The following is a 9,551-nucleotide window of genomic DNA, read 5'->3' on the forward strand; positions in this document are numbered from 1 at the left end:
GCCTCTGTGTGTTATTTGGCACTAAACAGCTATGGGACCGGGCAGGGCACAAACTTCCATCTGCACGTGACAGTTAGCTCTCTCTCTCAAAAGCACAGTCCACATAGCTTCTTAGCAGTTGTTGGCTGAGGTCACACAGCCAGCTTCTAATGTCTCATCATTACTTGGAGAGTCAGAAGAGGAGCTGTAGGGTGGGACAGGACCATGAAGAAAGAGAGAAGGGTTTTCTTTTAACTACAATTGTGTTAGTTTTCCTTCCCCAGCCTGTGGTATCCATGTTGCCCTCTTGGAAGAAGAGGAGACTGAGTTAGATGTGGTTGTGGAAATAAGTTCATAAAGCAACTATCTTTACCAGCTAAGAGGCTGGTCACCCAACGGGTTTGGTGCAGCCTCTGTTATTCCCTGTGAGTGGGGATTCCTTGCCGCTGTGATTGGTGAATGTGTAAGTGATACAAGAGGCACAAACAGTGAGTGGAGGCACAGGTGGTGGGCAGCTGGGGACGCCCTTCAGCACCCAGACACCCCGGATCTCCTTCAGTCTGCCATCTTTGCAGACGTTCTGAACATGATTTGAACCACCACATCAAGCCAGAAAACTACTCACAGGTTTTCCCTTTGAAGGCATCTTCTCTGGACCAAAGCTCGTGGAGACAAGGATGCACTCACTCCACATGAGAGTTAGGTCTCTCTCAAGAGCACCAGCCAGGGTCTTTCTTTAAACCCAGACAGACTTCATAGTATTCACAGAACTTACCTGTTGTTGGAAACAAGCTGAGCCCTGGAACATCTAGTGTCAACTTACTTTCTCAGGGAGAAAAGAATAGATCAGAAAAACTCCAAGATGCCCTAAATGGATTCGAAGTGCAGAAGGCCTAGGAGGAGAGAGGAGTCAATCAGTGAACAGTTGCAGGCAGAAACGACAAAAGACTATTGCACACTCCTGAGTATATGTTAAATCCCAGTTTCAAACCTTCCCATCCCAGACTGCTTGTCAGTGTTTGTTATCATTTCTACAACTGTAACCAACCCAGAAAAGGATTCCTTCTCCCTCTGAATGTTCCTCCTGCCCCTAAGTCTTTCTCCACCACCAAGGACACTGCTGTCAGTTTATAAGTCAAGGTGGTATAGGTTTCAACTCCAAATTTTCAATGCAGAAATATTTTTAAATTACTTTATTACTGCGTGTGGGGGGATTGTGTGTGTGTGTGTGTGTGTGTGTGTGTGTGTGTGTGTGTGTGTGTGTGTGTGTGTGTGATATGGGTAGGTCAGAAGACTCACAGGAGACAGGAATCTTATCTCCTCTTACACCCACCATGCGGGTCCCTGGGATTAAACCCAGGTTGTAAGCTTGGCCACAAGCACCTTTACCCACTGAGCCATCTTACCAGACCTTTAGGAACACTCTTAGCTAGAGGTCCAAGAGACAGCTTTCCAATCACTGCCTCACCCTGCAGCTGGGGGCAGAGAGAACCTTGCCCAGAACCTGGATCTTTTCTGCCCAGCATCGGTAAGGGTACAAGAAACCCTTTAATTTCTGCCAATTCCCAAGTCTCTGCTTTTTGACACCTAAAGTATCAGGTCCTTCCAGCAAGATGAGAGTCCTCAAAGGAAGTCACAGGAGAAAAACAGCAGGAAACAAAAGGTAAATTTTTTTCACCCTGATGTGCCTCTTCCTCTTGATGCCAAAGATCTGCCTGCGAGCTGACTAAACAAATAAACAAACAAAAAGCTAAACCATAGGCCCTCCATTCCTTATATGTCAGAGGCAGAAGGAAACAATATATGCTTCAATATTTGCCAGTCAAATTGCACGCACAGTATTTCCCCTGCTCTTTTCCCTATATGTCGCGTTTAATCTTTAATAACAATTTGTAAAAACATTAAATAAGAGCCAGGGAATGGAGAGTCAAGGCAGCCCACGTGAGAGTTCAGGTCTCTTACTAGCCCAGTGCTGTTCATGTGTCCATAGTGTGTGGAATTCTGAGACTCTTCTTTGAAGTGGGGTCCAGGGCATAATGGAAGCTAAGGGATCTTTCTGTAACCCAGAAATAGGTCAGTTATGTAAGCAGCTTCTAACAGTCAACCTCTGTGGCGATTGGATCTAAAATGCCCCCACTACAGCTGTGTGAATGCTAGGTCACAAGTAGGTAGCACTATTTCAGAAGGTTCTGGAAACTTTAAGAGATGGGGCATGCCTGGAAGAAGAACACCAATGTTGACCAGGCCCTTGGGGACTGTTTCTTGCTCTGGCATCTTCTTATTGCCCTTTCTCTGGTTCCTATCTTTGTGAGGGAAACAGCCTCCTCCTGCTCCTGTTTACACAGCCAAGGTGATGGGGACTTCACCATGGGCCCAGGACCAATTAATGCATTATGAATAGAATTCTCCGAATATGGAACCCTAAATGAATCCTTCTCTTAGGTGTTTTGGGATGGGAGGAAATATTTTGCCACACAGTGAGGGAAGTAGCTAATACACCCTCTATATCCCAAATTTTGAATGCATAAGTATTCAAATAAAGATATCAGAGTTCCCATGGGGTCAAATAGAATCACTGCTACAGGACACTGCATTTCAGGATATAGCAATACTCCTTTGGTCTTCTGACTCTATCCTAGCTCTGCAACATCCGTTCTTTATTGTGCAGCCAGAGTGATCCTTTCCATGTGCAAATCTAATCATGTTGGACCCTCTAACTGCTTTATCTTACTTAGAATAAGGGAGGGATCTCAAGCTTGAATCATGCTCCCTCCAGGCTGCTATGGGCTCCAATGACATTAGCCACTACAGACTCCTTCTATTTTTCCCTCCTTCCCCCCCTCTCTCCTTTCTTTTGTTCAAAAGAAATCACATTTAGACATCTAACATGTGGGGTACATAAGAGCTGAGGTACCAAGTTGGAGAAATGGGAACAGTCCCAAGCCTGCCCTCCATTTGGTTGCCTCCATGCATACTTCATTCGGTGGCCTTTGAGGAGATACTTAGAACTCTTCAGAGGGGACCAGAAAGCACCACACTGGGTACTTAGGCAGCTCTGTTCTTTCCTTCACTGCCTCCAACCTGAGCATCCTCTGCTCACACTCAGCCCCAAGTTTCCCATGTGGAGTGGGATGCAGGTTTTCATTGTGTGGGTAATGTATGGGTTTTACTATACAAGTTTGCAATCTTTGTCTTTGATCCACCATGTGCATTTCTGAATAGGAACAACATCCCTGGTGACTACTCACTCTGAGTAGCAGCCAAATCTGCAGCCAGTCTCCTGTAGAGCAGCGCAAAAAGCCAGCAATAAAAAAACTAAATAGCAAATCAACAGGGTGTAGTTGGTGAATGAATGCACATTCATAATTTGTAACTGTGTAGCTATAAATCCCCTCCTAGAGCTTTGCTCTAATGACCCGAAACAGAGAATATTTTAGGTTTTCTCCATTTAGGTATTTGGTGAAAAAGCAACACACATTTGCCAAAAGTAAAAATATTTACACCTTTTATTACCTTAAGGAATTGACTTACATGTCAGGATTGCAAAAAAGAAAATCAGATTTCACCAAACCCTGAAATGAAGTTTCTGTCAGTCTGTAGATTATTTTAGAGGAAAGGGAGTATGTTTGATTGGCCTCAGAGGTTTAAAGATGTAAGTCATGTCAGTACACCCTCAAAGGCATGACTAGCTGGTGGATTCATGTAACACTGGCAGTTATCAAAGTGGGGGGGGATATTCTGGTCTTTTTCATCTCAAGGGCAGGGAGGGGTCAACAGAGAGAACATTTTAAAGCAGAGATGATGTGTCCTACCCTGAGATGTCCTACTCTCAACGTCACTTTCTCTATCAGAATACTCAAGTTAGCAAATACACATTTGAAGCAATAGTAATTCTTAAGATTCTCTGTAAGGACAAAAACGCCATACATCAGTGCTGGCCAATACAGTAGGCTTTAGCCTCATGTGGCTAGTTAGTAAGACCTAGACCTCGAGTAAATTTTGACTTAAGTAGCCTCATGTGAGAAGTGGTTACCAATACTGCGCAACAGAGATTTGGGACCTAACTCGAGATTTTTATGGCTGGACACAGTCAAGTATGCAAGCAGTCGGTCTGACGTCAAGCCGGAAGCCATCATAATATCCTCCGGTGGCAGGCATGTTCAGATCTGTCATTTGAAACACAAGAGGTGATATGATTATGGAATCAGGAGTAACAAAGTGGCTGGCCAGGCTCTAGTGGAGGCACTCCAAATCACACGTGGACACGGGTTGAGATGCTCCTAGTCTTGGGAGAGATGGGCTAAGTGTCCGGCCACTTCTAGAGTTACATGTTAAGTCAAAAGAAGGCAAAGCAAAATCCGCTCTGTAGCAGGTGATATCAGCAGTAGGATCATGTTTCACCATCACAGGACCATACCTACAGGAAGGAAAGAGTGTCTCAAGAAAGAAAAAGAAAGGTCTTGGCTTGCACTTTGCAGTTCAAGCTCAGGTAATAGCCGTACTAAATCCCCTCAAAGTGCCCTGTTTTTCTTCTGACAAGAGATTTCTGGAGCAGGCTGCATGTGTATCTGGGTCTCTTTACTCTGTCCTTTGCCTTCCCCAATTTCTTACTTCAGTCTCAGCCCCAGAACCGTTACTACCCTGATTTTTTTCCAGCACTCCTGCCAGGGATGGGGCCCATGTCCTACCTGGCTACTGTGGGCATCTTACTTCCTGCTCAAATGTCAGGGCTTAAACTGTGGTCTCAAGCATCTGACTGCATGGATGATCTTGTACTCAGAGTGCTAGACTCCACTGCAAGTCTCGCTATCCATGCCCAATCAACAGCTAGTTTTTTGAGCACCAGGATGGATCCATGCCAGACAAAGTGTTACAAGGTAGATCAAGACAAGCATCTTGCCTGCAGTTTCTAGTCTGCCAACTGGACAGATATCAGGTAGAAAATAATTAAATATGTTGAAATTCAACTGTGCTGGTTACAAAAGGGTTATGAGAGCTCATAAAAGATTGATCAGACCTATCTGGTTAAGAGGGTAGTCAGAAGACTTTCTAAAAGTAGCAACATGCCGATGGACAGGCTAAGAGAACATGAGAATTAACCGAGTGAAGGAGGAGTGAAGGCAGGGAGAGTAGTTCCAGAAGGTAAAGAGAGCATGTATTGAGGCCTATGAAAGAGGGCGCTTCAGGGAGAAGACCAAAGTTAGGCAGTAGAACTGAGAACAGAAAACAGTGGTGGGGTCGGGACAGTCAAAGGAATGTAAGAAAAAACTGGGGGGGGCAGTTCTTGCAAATCTCAGCCATCATTATTGTCAAGCTCTTAGTCCCTTTCCCCCTCTCCCTGTTGGTCTCCTGTTACAAAGATCTTGATGCTTTTCACTGCTATCCATCCGTGAATGTGTATTCCGTTTTCATCTTGGTCACTCTGCCTGTGCCTTCTCCGAAGATGCCTCAGCATGACCCTAGCTCCTAACCTGCCCTATGCCTTTTTATGCCTCTTCACCTGTCTGTCAGGGGAGTACTGTATGCCAGCTCTTCTGTGTCTCTCGCCAGCTGCTGATCAGCTCCTAGCTCAGCTTCTTGCTGCTTGAGCCCTTGGGATGTTTATTAACCTTACATTAAAGGAGGCCCAGCCATCCTCTGGCTTTCTTAAGCTGTCGAGTCTGAATCTTCCCTGTTGGTTGGTTGGCTGTTGCTTCTTGATGTTGATTGCTTTGCCGTTTTCTCTTTACATGGTCCCTGTTATATAGACTCCCAGACAGTACATATTAAGATGCCAATTACAAATTCTCAGCAATGCCCACGTTAAAGCAAGTCTGCTTCTGGAAACCTCCTTCAAGCCATTCTCTGCAAGCCCAAATCTTGTAAGACCTTCCTGCCTGCTTCTGAGATCGCACACAGTTCCCTGCAGTATGCTCTCGTCCACTCTGCAGAAATAAGCCTCTAATTTCCTCAAGTGACAGTAGATTTCTGGCAACCTCTGCTACAAGGCATGGGCATGCTATTAATGCTCATTCAACAGTGCTCTCTCTCCCTCCCTCCCTTCCTCCCTCCTTCTCTCTGTCTCTCTGTCTCTCTCTGTCTCTCTCTCTCTCTCTCTCTCTCTCTCTCTCTCTCTCTCTCACACACACACACACATCTTAATTCTGCTTTGTCATATTAACAGCTATATTCATTAAATGAATACTTCACCTGACCCTAAGGCCTAATTCTCCTTCAGATACTGTAGTTTGTAATTTTTATAATATTTATGTGATGATGCATACCCAAAGTCCTATGGAGATATTTCATTGTTTCCTTGGATAAGATTGATTCAAGTAGAATAGTCAATACAAATCATACGACTGTAGATAGAAGTTTCTGTTCTGCCTGGTCCTGCAGCTGTTTAGTACCAAATAAACACACAGAGGCTCATATTAATTATAAACTCTTTGGCCTATTGCTCAGGCTTCTTATTGGCTAGTGCTCTCTTAATTATTAGCCCCTTTTTATTAATCCGTGTTTCCCCACATGGCCTTGGCTTCTTCCACTGATTAGTGAAAGTCATTTCTGGTCCACCGCATCCACAAAAGAAGGACAGTGCCATATTGTCTAGTCAGCTGTTTTCAACTGTTGTTTTTGGAGTTTAGTTATTCCAAATAATTCTCAATGTACATATAAAAGGCTCAAAGATATAATTTTCAATAACTAATAGATATCCCCAGTCCTTATTACCAGTCTTTATTCTGATGTTCTTATGTTAATTCTATGTTTATTCTTTCATCACTTAAGTATTTATGAATTATACCCCAACCACAGATTATTCAGAGGTGAAATAAGACACAGTTTCAGCCTTTCCTGAGCTAATCTTGGAGGGAGCCACCATACGTATGCTGATGACAAACCATGTTTGCTGCTAAACGAATGTCAGTTTTGGAACCGGTAAGAGAGATTGGAATTTTCCATGGAGCCTTCCACAAGGGAAGTGATGTGTAAACTGGGCTTGAAAAATTCAGCTGAATGAAGAGTGGGACAAAGAAATAGTTCTTCCATGCTTAAGGACAGCTGAGTAGAAGCAGGTGACTAAGAAATTCCATGGCATCCTTTGGTGACACACCCTTCAGGCTGGACTTTGGAGTCTATAATGGTACTACTTCAGGTTTCTGATGCAGATTTGATTTTTGCATGCATCTGGAGCTCTTTGGATTCTTGCCTCCTTTTCAGAGAAAAAAAAGAAATGGTGAATAACTTCACTAGGCTACTGTGAGGACCACCTGAACAAGCACAGGGTAGCATGAAGGAGGCCTGAAACAGGCATTCAGAGTTTGTCAGTAGGTCATGTGCTTCATCCTACTGGTGGAAGGTAGCCTTCCACTTGAGCTGTTTCACAAAATGACTGCCCAGAGAGTCATGGATGTGGATCTGGTGTGGGGATGGATTAGACTGGGTAGATCTCTCCTGTTCCTCATCAAAGATTTTGCCTGGCAATAAACTCAACTTCCATGAAACCCTAACTCCCACAAGGAGAGGGGAGCTGGACAGAAGGCTCAGTAGTTAAGAGTCCAGGATGCTCTTGCAGAGAACAGGGTACAGTTCTTAGCACCCACACTAAACAGCCCACAACCACTTGCGACACACAGACACATAATTAAAAATAATGAAATCTTTAAAAAAAAAGCCAAGTCATTTACTAGCTCTTCCCCTTGTGTGGTGGCAAATTATTCAGTTTCTTTCTGTTCTGGTGTCCTCCTCCATAAAAACAGTTTTGTACTGGGTAAATTGAGGACACCTGGCAAATGTGGCCGGTAATGCAGATGAGGCCCTCAGCACTGAGACAGCAATGACCCGTATGATCTGTGTTTCATAAGCTAAAGGCAGGTTGGTTAGGTAGGCTGTGATCTAAGCCTGAGGGGGGCAGGTAAGGACATCAAGCAAAAAGCAGTAAGCCAACAAGAGTCTTCAGGACCTGTGTCTACAGGCAAGGAGACATTAAGGACAATGAGCCAAATGTAACTCTTCCAGAACCCCAGAAAGACATTGCTAGACCATATGTAAAGCACTGGATAGAAGACTGACGTCTTTGAGCCCGCAGACAATGCATGAAAGTCAACCTTTCTCTCAGCCTCTGCCCCATCTCCATGTGTTTGTGTGTTGGTGGGCATGGGAGTATGTGTACTAATGGTTATGTTTCCCTGGAGAACACTAACTATGAAGTGGCAAGACTTAAGAGGTTTTCATCCCCACAACTTCTGTTTGTTCTGTTTCATGTTTGACAGTTAACATGGCTAAAATCAATAAAAAGCCCTGGGGGATTCACGGGGCAGATGTTCTTGGATCTGAACCTCAGAACAAAAAGGGTTGACAAAGCCCAAGTCTCCACAGCTCAGGGAGGAATGGCTGCTGAGTTAGAGGAACAGGGAAGAGATCCGTCCATCACTAAGATGGAAGTAGAAGTGCTCTACCATCTTGAGAGAAAATGTGGAGATCTGACCCCGGGATAAGATTTAGTATTTTCCTTGGTCCTTCAGGTTATCTCAAGAAAAGGATACTCTTAGAAGTCCCACCACTATCCACTTTTTGTGTTCTTGGATCGGGTAAGTGGTTCTGTCCCGAAGGACACATACATATTTATGAGATAAAGTGACTTATGATGTCTAATTTGTTAGCTCTCAAATGCATGGAGATTGAATGTCTCCTTGTTCTCGCCTAATGGCTCCTTCCCAACTACCTGCATTACATCTGAGCCCTGTGACTAAAGTAGTGGCTTTGGGCTGACAGCCCTTCATTTTAGGGATTTTCAGTTAGTCAGTTGTCTGTGGAAGGAATAGGGAGAAAACTATGAAGGAGATGGTGGGAGTAATTCAAAGATCATGTTCCTATTCATTATCTTTCAGATGCTCTTTATTGAAAGAGAATGGCCATTATGACTCATGTTACACAGATGAGACGAAAACAGAGAGAATAAGACACTTGCTCAAGTTTGCTGAGGAAACAAGCATTTATTCTATAGTTGGAACGTAAGTGTTTGGTTGTGAATCTTCATGCATTAGAATTTGCATTCCTAGGTTTCTGAAATTTAGTAAGAGTCCACTGTGGACTCTTATTTTCATTAAAACCAAACAAAAGCAGACTATTCAAATCCTGGCTATTGAAATTGAAATGCATCTTTAATGCATAGAAATGATATGACAGAAACAGTGGAATTGTTCTATCACTGGGAATTCATGTCAAGCTAACTTCAAAGGTGTTTAGTGTACAGTTCTACCATGAGTACATATTGAGGAAGCCATTGTGGGTCTGACTGGGGACAAAACCCAGCCCTTACTACCAGAAGTTCTTTCTCTCATAAAAGGCTGAGGCATGTTTCAGAAAATGAGTCATAGTTGCTGCATCAGAATGATCTTGAAGGTTAATTTAAGGTGGTCCCTCTTGAGTCAGAGGAAGGTCCTAGGATGCTGACCACCTGCTGAGGTCAACCAGTCATTTGTCTCAGGACTCCTGCTCCAAGCACTGGCCACTTGTCTTCATTGTGGTCCTCACAACACATATCAGATTATAATAATGTCAATGTCCCAAGATTGGCTTCTGTCACCCAC

Source organism: Mesocricetus auratus, unplaced genomic scaffold (assembly GCF_017639785.1).
Source record: "Mesocricetus auratus isolate SY011 unplaced genomic scaffold, BCM_Maur_2.0 Super-Scaffold_100676, whole genome shotgun sequence".
Taxonomy (NCBI): domain Eukaryota; kingdom Metazoa; phylum Chordata; class Mammalia; order Rodentia; family Cricetidae; genus Mesocricetus; species Mesocricetus auratus.